This window comes from Dendrobates tinctorius, unplaced genomic scaffold (genome assembly GCF_039654945.1).
Source record: "Dendrobates tinctorius isolate UK_male_01 unplaced genomic scaffold, ASM3965494v1 ptg000028l, whole genome shotgun sequence".
Lineage (NCBI taxonomy): Eukaryota > Metazoa > Chordata > Amphibia > Anura > Dendrobatidae > Dendrobates > Dendrobates tinctorius.
In genome coordinates, this window is record NW_027361696.1 from 60,685,126 (window position 1) to 60,697,742 (window position 12,617).

Consider the following 12,617-nt stretch of genomic DNA (forward strand, 5'->3'; position numbering starts at 1 on the left):
CAGGCGGTAATGTGCACAGGGTTTTAGCTGCACTCCGTGCACTAAAGCAGACTCTGTTATATGCACAGAGCTGCCAACAAAAACATAAATACAGCTGAGTCTGTATAGGGTCACAGACTTCAGCGATGTGGACACGGTATTAAAGGTCACAGAAATAGCCTTAAACACCAGGACTATCCCCTCTAGACCTACCGTAAAAAATAAGGTACGAGGTGTCACAACTGCGAACACCCGGGAGGCTGCAACCGCAGCGCAGCGTGAACAGAGCCGCAAGCAAGGCGCTGCAAAGACGCTGGCGCAATGCAGGACGTTTAGCTGCTGCAAAAGGTATTGCTGGAGCGCGCTGGCACTAGCGCTGCTACTGGCGGCTGCCCAATCACTCACACAATCATAATATCAGAGGGAAGGGGTTTCATAATAAGTCATTCACCAGTCCAAGCATCCAATACCAAACACACAGCAGCAAGTATGAAAAATACTAGCGCATGGCGGAACAGCCATGCGCATTTTTTATAGTGACCGGGACCTTCCGGAAATCTCCAGAGCCCTGAGCTGAACCAATGGAATCAGGAGCAGGACCTGAGCACCTGACTCCTGAACTCCAATGGGAGCTCAATCCAGGAGCATGCTCAGAAGCTGGCTGAAAGGGCTTAGCCTCTGGAGACAAATGTGTGGATCTGGATCTCTGCATAAGTATGGCAGGACACAGATTCCTAACATTAACCCCCTCCTAAGGCCCCCTCCTCCCCGAGCCCTCCGGGCGCATACCCTGTGCCCTACGGTGGCATAGGGCTCAAACTCGTCCGAGAGCGAGCTTGGTGTCCAGGTAGGGGTTACCGTAACCCGAGACACCTGGAAGGCATCAGAGGAACCAAGGTCACCAGGTTTCAAGAGGGACACTTGGGAGATAGTAGGAGCGGGAGTGACAGAGGCAGGCTGCCGCGTGTCGGCAGATGTCGCCACCCTCTGCCTAGGAGGGTTAGACTGAGCACATAAGGTGCAAGCCTGAATAAATTTCTTTATGTCCCGAGCTCTATGGGGCAACCAATACGCATCAGCCAACATTTTTGAGACCTGCATATAGCCCCGATGGTGGTGCGTGTTAGGCGCATGCGCCCAGGCGAGCACCTGAGCCCTGAGATGAGGAGGGACAAAGGTCTCGATAGCCGGTTCAGACTCCGACCTTTGCGGGGAGCCAGCTTCCGGAGAAACCGCACAGACATGGTGACAACCGCAGATGGATTCCTGGTCAGAGTCTGTATTAAAGTTGGTGCGAGACACCTCCATGGGCTCAGGAGGTAGAACTTCCGGCTCGTCTAGCTCAAGGGGTACAAAAAATTTGGGAGCAGAAACGAATTTGCGCTTGGAGTGAGCTCGCTCCATACCGCGCTCCGAAAAACGGAGATCGATGCGTGAGGAGACTGAGATTAGCTCTTCCAAGCTAGTGGGAATCTCTCTAGTAGAGAGAGCATCCTTCACATGCTCCGCTAGACCTCGCCAAAAAACGGACCATTCCAACTCGGACGCCAGTGTCCGAAAACGGACGGCATACTGGCTAACCGAGAGTGACCCCTGAGTAAGGGCGAGTAACTGCAGGGACGTATCATGCGTGACCCGAGGACCGAGAAAAACTTGCCTGATGGCAGTTAGCAAGTTAGCCGCGGACCGAATCTCGGGGTCACCTCGCTCCCACAGAGGCGTAGCCCATTCCAGCGCCTTGCCCGACAGTAGGGAGATAACAAAAGCCACCTTGGCCCACTCCGTAGGGAATTGCGCAGCCAGCAGCTCCAGGTGTATCGAGCACTGGCTGATAAAACCCCTACAGGAGGCGCCATCCCCAGCATATTTATCGGGCAACGGGAGGCGGGTAACTGTCGGTGCAAGGGCGGACATGGACATACGTCCTACCGCATCTGTGAGTGCCTGGACGGCAGCATCTGTAGCCTGCGCAGCTGCAAGAGACCTCTCAAGAGTAGCAAGACGAGCCTTGAGCTGACGCACAAGCTGTAACAGCTGCTGCTGATCTGCCATCTCTAGCCAGACCCTGGCGCTAGTATTATGTTATGAGCGGTGGAATGCACTAAATAAAATTAAAATAAAGTGCTGGCGCAATGCAGGACGCTTAGCTGCTGCAAAAGGTATTGCTGGAGCACGCTGGCGCTAATGCTGCTACTGGAGGCTGCCCAATCACTCACACAATCGTAATATCAGAGGGAAGGGGTTTCATAATAAGGCCGGGGTCACACTAACCTTCGCAAAATACGGTCCGTAGATTACAGACGTAATACTGATGAATGACCCCTTAATAGTGCTCCGTAGGTCATCCGTAAGCAAGGTGCGGTCGCGTATTTTGCGCATGTGTGCATCCGTATGTAATCCGTATGGCATCCGTATGCAATCCGTATGGCAAGATTTTCTCGCAGCCTTGCAAAATGGACATTTAACGGTTTTGAGGCCTGCTAACAATTTAAATCATTAGCCTCCACCCTATTTGTTGGCTCAGGAACAGGTGGCTGCCTCCATTCTGTCCATTTGTGACCTTGCCTTCACTAGGTGTGTTGTTGTTGTATGTGCAACATGGCAGAGGGTCTGAGTTTCAATACAACTGAGCAGGTTCTCTTCAACTGGCTTTTGTCACGGCGCTTTGGGCAACCATAACCAGTGATAGTGGATCTGCGAAGGAGGAGACGCATGTGGGTACATCCACTTTTGAGGCAACGACTCACAAGAGGTCATTTTCACCGCCTCTATTCTTCTCTGCGGGAGCATCCACTGAAATTTTACCAATACTGTCGCATGAGCATTTCCACATTTGATCAACTCTTGGAGACAGTGCGCCCTGGGATAACCTTTCAGGACACAAGGATGCGCAAAGCTATATCTGCAGAGGAGCGACTTCTACTCACAATACGGTATGTACTACACTACCACATTCTCTATGTTCATAATGTGTTGGCTAAAGTATGTTTTTTTGCCTTCTTGGTCTAAGTTTAATGCCCTCATCTTACTCCAAATATGGTTCAACTTAAACAACAGAATGTTAGGTCTAATATGTACTCCATATCACTTAGTCATTGTGCAACCAAATATGTGTGTGTTATTCTATCTCAATTCCTACCAAGTTTGGTCGGCATGTAACTGATGTTTTTGGACTTTATGCATTCTAAAATTATCAATTTCTGTTATTCTACAGCTTCCTGTCCACTGGCCTGTCTTATGCCGCCCTCCACCATGAGTTTCTCTTTGGAAGATCAACCATTTCAGGCATAGTGAGGTCTACATGTATAGAAATCTGGACAAGACTCCATCAAGTGGTCATGCCCGAGCCCAGGATGGAAGACTGGTTGAGGATATCAAGGGACTTTGAGGAGGACTGCCAGTTTCAAAATTGTATTGGGGCCCTGGATGGCAAACATATCCGGGTGCGTAAGCCACCGAACTCTGGCTCCCAATTCTTCAATTATAAACAATACTTTTCTGTTGTATTGTTGGCTCTGGTAGACCCTCAATACAAGTTTATAATTGTTGACATTGGGGCCTATGGAAGGACGGGAGACTCTAGAGTCTTCAATACTTCCATAATGGCTCGGCGGCTACGCACCAACCAGTTGGATCTACCACCACCACGCCAGCTACCAGGCTCCCCTGAAGAATCAGTCCCTTATGTCCTTGAGGCAGATGAGGCGTTTCAGTTATCGCGCAATGTCATGAGGCCATATTCCCGGCGCAACCTTGACCACAGGCGCAGAATTTTTAACTTGCGCCTATCACGTGCTAGGCGACTGGTGGAGTGTTCCTTTGGGATTCTTTGTGCCAAATGGCGGGTACTCCAGTCTGCCATTCAGTTGAGTGAACAAAATGTGAATGAAGTTGTGAAAGCCTGTGTGGTTCTTCATAACTTCACCAGGATACATGATTGTTCCTCCTCTGCTGGTGTTGTGTGTAGGCCGGACAATGTGCGCAGGGTGAGACCACCTATGAACCCTCAACGTAGACCACTCTCTGGCCTCAAAGTGCATGATATTTTCACTAATTACTTTATCTCACCTGAGGGGGCAACTTCTTGGCAAGAGCATGCTGTGTCTATGTTATAATTTGTTTCTTTAATTGTGTCTAAATATATATTACTCAACCCCTTATGATTCTATGACTGTTTCATTGCATTGGTTAGTGTATGTCAGTATGTTGACAGGGTTTTTGAGAAATCACACAGAGACGTTAACTATAGTAGACAAATTTTTAGTTTTGCCTTTTTTTTTTGTTTCTTAAAGGCAAACTTAATATTGCCATATGAACATTTTGGCAATGGGCAAAATGGCCCTTTTTGCCTTCTTAAACTTTTTTGAAAAGTAACATTATATAACATAACCCAAAAAAAATTAGGCAATAACAACATTGCTGCATGAGAATATTTAAATACAAAGGAAAAAATAGGTGAGCTCCATCAACAAAATTAATGCTAAAAGATAACACTCACATTTCTTCAGAATGTTTTCCAATCATAGAAATATTCCACCATGACAGGCAAGTCTACCTCACGGCTTTCAGACAGATATTACCTGTCTGTAGAACAGAGAATATTTAACCATGCTATACTGGAAAAGATGAAAAAACAAAACTCACATAGAGAGAGCGTGATATTCTGAAGGCTGGTCGCCTTGATTTGTTACTATAGATTGCTAGCATAAAAGGTGACTACTTCACTAAGGCCAGCACACCTTTCCTAGGCATTAGCAAGTGAGTAGTGTATTTTCATCCTATGACTTTACAGTATAGCGCGTTTAAATATTCTCTTTTGTACAGACATGTAATATCTGTCTGAAAGGCGTGAGGTAGCCTTGCCTGTCATGATGGATTCTTAATATGATTTGAAAACATTGTTAAAAAATTAGAATGTTAAATTTTGTAACAAAGTTTGGTGATGGAGAACACCTGTTTTTTCCTTTGTATTTGGAGCACCAGTGAAACCGCACTGGACATCTACGGCCATCAGACTTATAAATCCTCATAGGTTGGGGAAGGGGAACATGGAAGAGCAGCCTGTGGGTGCTGCTGGACACTGTGGCCAACATCGCCCTGTGTTGGGCCATACTGTTGCCCATGATGTGGGAATTGTCCTGGGACTGTTGGGGATACTGGCCAGAGTAATGTTGGGGAGGGGCATCTTGTTGGCTGTGGTAGGCACGTGGCTCATACCCACCAAGATAGCCATATCGTCCCCAACCAGGTTGGGACCAGCCTCCAACACTGGGTGGGTACAAGTGGCCATATTGGTGGGGTTGGCTAGAGGCTGACATTTGTGGCTGCTGAATAGAAGGTTGGGTAGTGGGAGGAAGGGGGTGAGGTGTAGGCCCACGTATTAGAGGATGTTCGGACCCTGCTTGAGCAAGCATCTGTGTGGATGGTCTCATTCGCATTAGATTTCTGGGGGAAAGCTGCCACCTCTCCAGATATTCGAAAAGCTCATATGGGGTATTGGGGGGGTGCTTGCATCAAGCAGGATCTGAAAACATCCCCTAATACGGAGCCTGACCTCACGGGTAAGGGCACGGAGATAAAGGGTGAGGCTACGTGAGTAGGCCTCCTCCCCATCATCTGTAGTTACTCTTGATAAGTAATTTAGCACCCCTGTGTTCACATTGATCCTGCTCTCTTGAACAGTGACCTGGCGCCTTCTTCTTGTTCGCCGGGATGTAACAGCAGCCTGTGGGGATCCCCTGATATGGCCAGTTGGGCTCTTCCAGGATGGGTGATGGGGCAGCAGCAGACCGTCCTGGTGGTGTTGTGTGTTGGGCAGCCAATGGGTTCTCCTGTGATGCCTCATCTTCTGCCATCCTTCTTGTAGGGGGAGAAGATGGGCCAGCCACCTCATCCCCTACAGGATCAATTATGGGCTCTGTCTCTGAGGCCGTTCCTCGATCCGTAAGGTTGGATTGAGTTCTGTTATGAAATAGAACAGAGGCAAAAATACATCAATATTTTTAGCCCTGTAAAGTATTTGTGTAATGTGGTGTGAGGTATCTACTTACGGTCTCAGATCCAGAATTGGGGCGAGGAAGGAGAGCCGGTCGTAATAAATATATTTCCTTTTGACGTATCCCGCATCCCCACTCCTGGACGGCTGCTGGCGTACACGGCGGTATTGGTCCCGGATGCTTCGCCAGCGTTTCATCACATCTTCCACTGCAATGTGACAGGAAATATTGTCAAATTCACATATTTGATAGGTCACATTTGCTACCAGTAGTCTAGGCATGGGGCCTTCTGGGGTGTGCTTTCTACCCATGGTGGCATATCTAATTGGGCAGATACACAGGGTCTCTTTAGCTACACTTAATAATTGGTTTGTCTAGGAGGATGAGGAGCTTGTGGCCTAAACCCAAATTATGGCTGTGTGAATCCACGTGTCACATCCAAATCTAACAGCCTCATGAGGCAAAAAGTACATGCACAGGAAGGGGGGGTGCTGATTCTATATTCCTTTTTTGTTGTGCGCTAAGGTTACTCATGTTTTGCCTTGTACTTACGAATTTTATGCTGCTCCTCACGTGGTCGGTCACCAAAGTCATGGTACATCTGGCGACAGATGCGCCTCCATGACGCCTCCTTTCTTGCCTGGTTTGCATAATTGGCATCGCGTTGGTCCCAGATTTCGGGACGCTCCTGCACCAGGACAATGAGCATCTCCACATTTATGTAAGTGGACGCCATGCTGCTGCTGTACTCCGTGGAGGCGTACTTCCGGGATGTCTGGAGCGCTTTTTGAGCTCATTTGCATGTCTAGGCTTCCTGATGATGGATTGGCCCATTTCCTGTCACCAGCCAAAAAGACCTGCGTATTGCTCGCATTTCACACGTCTGGTCCGTGTGTAATCCGTATTTTTTGCGTACCCATAGACTTGCATTGGCGTACTACGGGTGTAGTACGCTGACAATCGCAGCATGCTGCGATTGGCACGGAGCGTAGAATATGGATGAGAAATATACGCCTGGTGCGAGTGACCCCATAAAGAATCATTTGTCCGTGTCTAATGCGTGCTTTTAGCGCCTCTCACTTGGCCGTATTCCTCGCTAGTGTGACCCCGGCCTAAGTCATTCACCAGTCCAAGCATCCAATACCAAACACACAGCAGCAAGTATGAAAAATACTAGCGCATGGCGGAACAGCCATGCGCATTTTTTATAGTGACCGGGACCTTCCGGAAATCTCCAGAGCCCTGAGCTGAACCAATGGAATCAGGAGCAGGACCTGAGCACCTGACTCCTGAACTCCAATGGGAGCTCATTCCAGGAGCATGCTCAGAAGCTGGCTGAAAGGACTTAGCCTCTGGAGACAAATGTGAGGATCTGGATCTCTGCATAAGTTTGGCACGACACAGATTCCTAACATTCTCGTTCTGACCTTGAGTTTCCATGTTACGTCACAAAATCGGTGACTTTACAGCGATATTGCTAGCGATATCGCAGTGTGTAACGGGGGCTTTACACAGGCAGTAGCAAGTATACGATTGACACAGGGTGGAGGAGCTAGCATGCTCAAGTAGAGGACTAATCAAGGAAAGTGAACACAGATGATTGCAGCACAGACCCAGCACAACCAAAACAGACTGACAGCCCCTATACAAAGTAACACATCAGACAGGAACAGAGTGGAGATCATGACAAGTGATAAGGAGTTTTGTCGGGAGAGTATTTTTAAACACTGAGTCAGTTAGGAGGATATCCCAATGTTTAAGAATAATGTCTGTAAAGGCATGCCATTGGCTATTATATGAAGTGATCAGTCGAATCTGTGAGTCAGTGGGATAGGTATCTTTTTTCTGGGTTTGGTAGAGGAGATCATTTCGGGGAATGGAGAGTGCACGTTTGTACCTGTGGCAAATTTGTCTATGACTATAACCACGTTCTCTGAATCGATGGTATAAATCTTTGGCTTGGCGATCAAAGGCTTCATTGATGGAACAGATATGTCAAATTCTTAAATTCTTAAGTTCTGGCCAATCGGTATACCATTGATTGTTGATGAGAGATGTGACGAACTGACGAATGTTTGCAATATTTGCAATATTTACGTAGATTAACTGTTTTGGCAGCACTTACTTGCTTGTTGAATATCTGTGCACATCTTTTGCACTCCATATGGTAACTTTGGCTCGGCATTTTGGTGTCTAGCAGTCCTTTTTTAATCAATCCTTTATATGTAACTAGCTGAAGAGCCTGGTGTTGCCTGGGCAGAGTAACTAACTACGGTTAGTTATAGCAAATGATTGCATCTATATATATATATATATATATATATAAAGCTGAGTGTAGAGCCCTGCCCATTCCGCATAGCCACATTCACTATAATATCCCACATCATCCCGACAGCCAGAGCTACCGGACTACTACCCTTAATTTCCCACATCATCTTGTCAGAGCCACTGGACTACTACCCCTAATATCTCATGTCATCCCGTCAGAGTCACTGGACTACTACCCCTAATATCCCACATCATCCCATCAGCCAGAGCCACCGGACCATAATATCCCACATCATCCCGTCAGAGCCAACATTGTCAGGTTGGCGCTGTAAAGGGGCCTTTACACATAGCGATATCACTAGCGATATCGCTAAAGCGTCACCGATTTTGTGACACAGCAGTGATATCGTTAGCGATATCGCTATGTTTGATACTTACCTCCGACCGGCTCCCCCGCTGTCTGTCACTGATCGCGCGAGATCGTGCAGCTCCATTTCTTGTTGGGTGCTTTCTGCTGGGCTTCCTGTTGGCGCCGACGAGCGACGCGTGGACGCGGGCGGGAGGACGTCAGGTAAGTAACGCCCGCTGCTGTGTCACTACATCGCTGTGAGATCTGCCTGTGTGGCAGCTCACTAGCGACCATTTAGCGATGCACCAGGGATCCTGACCGGGTCGTATCGTTGTCGGGATCACTGGTTCATCGCTAAATGTAAAGGGGCCTTTACGCCGATTAAAATGATACCTGGGTTGGAGAAATCCATCTTGTTTTTCTTTTTTAATCTGTGTTTGAAGTTTTAAGGTAATGAGATGCTTCATGCTAGACAAAGAGAAGTTCCCGATTCTGGGCTCCCCCTGAAGTCTGTGTCAGAGGGTGATCTGTGTCGGCACGGTAATAAATTGTGTTATTTCCAGCCTTACAGAAGGACGATATCACCATAGAAATGATAAGAATAATAGGCGTCAGTTACCACAACTGTCTACTGGGAAAACTGTTGCTCAAAGCAACCAATCACAGCTTCATTTCTTTGAAATGAAAGATGCTTAGTGATTGTTTGGGGCTATGTGGAGTGGGCGTCGCTGATACACACACATGCTTTTTGATTGGTTGGGGCTATGTGGAGTGGGCATGGCCGATACACATATATTCATTTTTATATACATAGATATGTGTTTAAATAAAGATTGAATTGTTTGGATTATACTCTGTAGTGGTGGTTCATTCCTCCCTGATCTTAGTCTTAGGCTACTATCAGACTTGCGTTATGAGGTGCAGCACAGGGCTGCCGCTAAGTTCTGCCCCCAGCCGCACCTCATCTGGTCAGCACCTGCATGCGACCTGAGTACCCTATATTTAGCATTGGGTACGCTGGCCGTGCTCTGGTATGCTTTTTCCAGGGCATGCGCCCTTTTGGCGCATGTTGGCACAGTGCCAAAAGGGCGCATGTGCTGGCAAAAGCATACCAGCGCACAGCCAGCGTAGCCAACTCTAAATATATTGTACACTGGTCGCATGCAGCATCATGCGCTCATAGGAGGAGCTGACCAGAGGGGGAACTGACCGGTGGAGGCGTAGCCGGGGGCGGAGCTTAGCGGCAGCCCTGCGCTGCGCTTCATAACGCAAGTCTGAAAGTAGCCTTACCTACATGGTCAAAATTGTTGGTACCCCTCGTTTAATGACAGCACAATGGTGTCAGAAATAACTTAAATCTGACAAAAGTAATAATAAATCAAAAATCTATGAAAATGAACATATGAAATTCAGACATTGCTTTTCAATCATGCTTCCACAGAATTTAAAAACATAAATAAGATAAAACTCATGAAATAGGCCAGGACAGAAATGATGGTACCCCTGAAAATAATGTGACAAAAGGGACATGTTAAATCAAGGTGAGTCCACTAATTAGCATCACAGGTGTCTACAATCTTGGAATCAGTGAGTGGGCCTGTATAGAGGGCTACAGATACTCACTGTGCTGTTTGGTGACATGGTGTGCATCACACTCAACATGGACCTGAGGAAGCGAAGAAAGAGTGTTCTCAGGAGATTAGAAAGAAAATTATAGACAAACATTTTAAACGTAAAAGTTATAAGACCATCTCCAAGCAGCTTGATGTTCCTGTGAATACAGTTGCGCATATTATTCCAAAATTTAAGCTCCATGGGACTGTAGCCAAACCCCTGGACGTGGCCGCAGGAGGAAAATTAATGACAAATCAAAGAGACGGATAATATGAATGGTAACAAAAGATCCCAGAAAAACTTCTAAACAGATTAAAGGTGAACTTCAAGCTCAAGGAACATCAGTGTCAGATTGCACCATCCGTTCTTGTATGAGCAAAAGTGGACTTCATGGGAGACGACCAAGGAGGACACCATTGTTGAAAAAAAAATCATAAAAATGCCAGACTGGAATTTTCCAAACTACATGTTGAAGACAACAAAGTTTCTGGGAGAATGTCCTATGGACAGATGAGACAAAAATGGAACTTTTTGATAAGGCAGATCAGCCTATGTTCACAGATGGAAAAATGAAGCATATCAAGAAAAGAACACTGTCCCTACTGTGAAACATGGAGGAGGCTCTGTTATGTTCTGGGGCTGCTTTGCTGCATCTGGCATAGGGTGTCTAGAATCTGTGCAGGGTACAATGAAATCTCAAGACTATCAAGGGATTCTAGAGAGAAATATGCTGTCCAGTGTAAGAAAGCTTGGTCTCAGTCGCAAGTCATGGGTCTTGCAACAGGATAATGACCCAAAACACACATCTAAAAACACTCAAGAATGGCTAAGAGGAAAACATTGGACTATTCTGAAGTGGCCTTCTATGAGCCCTGACGTAAATCCTATTGAGCATCTTTAGAAAGAGCTGAAACATGCCGTCTGGAAAAGGCAACTTTCAAACACGAGACAACTGGAGCAGTTTGCTCTTGAGTAGTGGGCCAAAATACCTGTCGAGAGGTGCATAAGTCTCATTGACAGTTACAGGAATCGTTTGATTGCAGTGATTGCTTCAAATGTTGCGTAACAAAATATTAAGTTAAGGGTATCATCATTTCTGTCCAGGCCTATTTCCTGAGTTTTATTTTTTTTAAATTCTGTGGAAGCATGGTTGAACAGTACTGTCTGACTTTCATTTGTTCAATTTCATAGATTTTTGATTTATTATTACTTTTGTCAGATTCAAGTTATTTCTATCACCAATGTGGGTTTTCTGTCATTACACAAGGGGTACCAACAATTTTGACCACGTATGTAGCTACTGTGTTTTCTCTTTTTAAATCATAATGACAACCCAAAACATCCTAATGACCCTGATCAAAAGTTCACATACCCTGGTGATTTTGGCCTGATAATATGCACAGAAGTTGACACAAATGGGTTTGAATGGCTTCTAAAGGTGATATCCTCACCTGTGACCTGTTTGCTTGTAATCAGTGTGTGTGCATAAAAGCTGAGTGAGTTTCTGGGATCCAGACAGACTCTTGCATCTTTCATCCAGCCACTGACATTTCTGGATTGTGAGTCATGGGGAAAGCAAAAGAATTGTCAACAGATCTACAGGAAAAGGTAGTTGAACTGTATAAAACAGGAAATGTATATAAAAAGATGTCCAAGGGATTGATAATGCCAGTCAGCAGCATTCAAACTGTGATTAACAAATGGAAAATCAAGGTCTCTGTAAAAAAAATGCACAGTCAGGTAAACCAACATAACTTTCGTCCACAACTGCCAGGAAAATTGTTTGGGATGCAAAGAAAATCCCACTAATAACATCAGCGGAAATACTGGACTCTCTGAAAACTAGCAGTGTGACTGTTTCAAGATGCACAATAAGGAGTCACTTGAAGAAAAATGGGCTGCATGGTCGAGTCGCCAGAAGAAAATCATTACTGAGCAAATACCACAAAGTATCTCGCCTACAATACGCAAAACAGCACAGAGACAAGCCTCAAAAGTTCTGGAACAAGGTAATTTGGAGTGATGACACCAAAATTAAACGTTTTGGCCACAACCATAAACATTACATTTGGAGAGAGGTCAACAAGGCCTATGACGATAGGAACACCATTCCTACTGAAAAGCACGGAGGTGGATCGCTGATGTTTGCGAGATATGTGAGTTGCAAAGGCACAAGAAAATTGGCCAAAGTTGAAGGAAAGATGAATGCAGCACGTTATCAGCAAATACTCAAGGGCAAATTTGCAATCATCAGCCCAGAAGCTGTGCATGGGACGTACTTGGACGTTCCAACATGACAATGATCCAAAACACAAGGCCAAATCGACCTGTCATTGGCTACAGCAGAACAAAGTAAAGGTTCTGGAGTGGCCATCTCAGTCTCCTGACCTCAATATAATTGAGCCACTCTG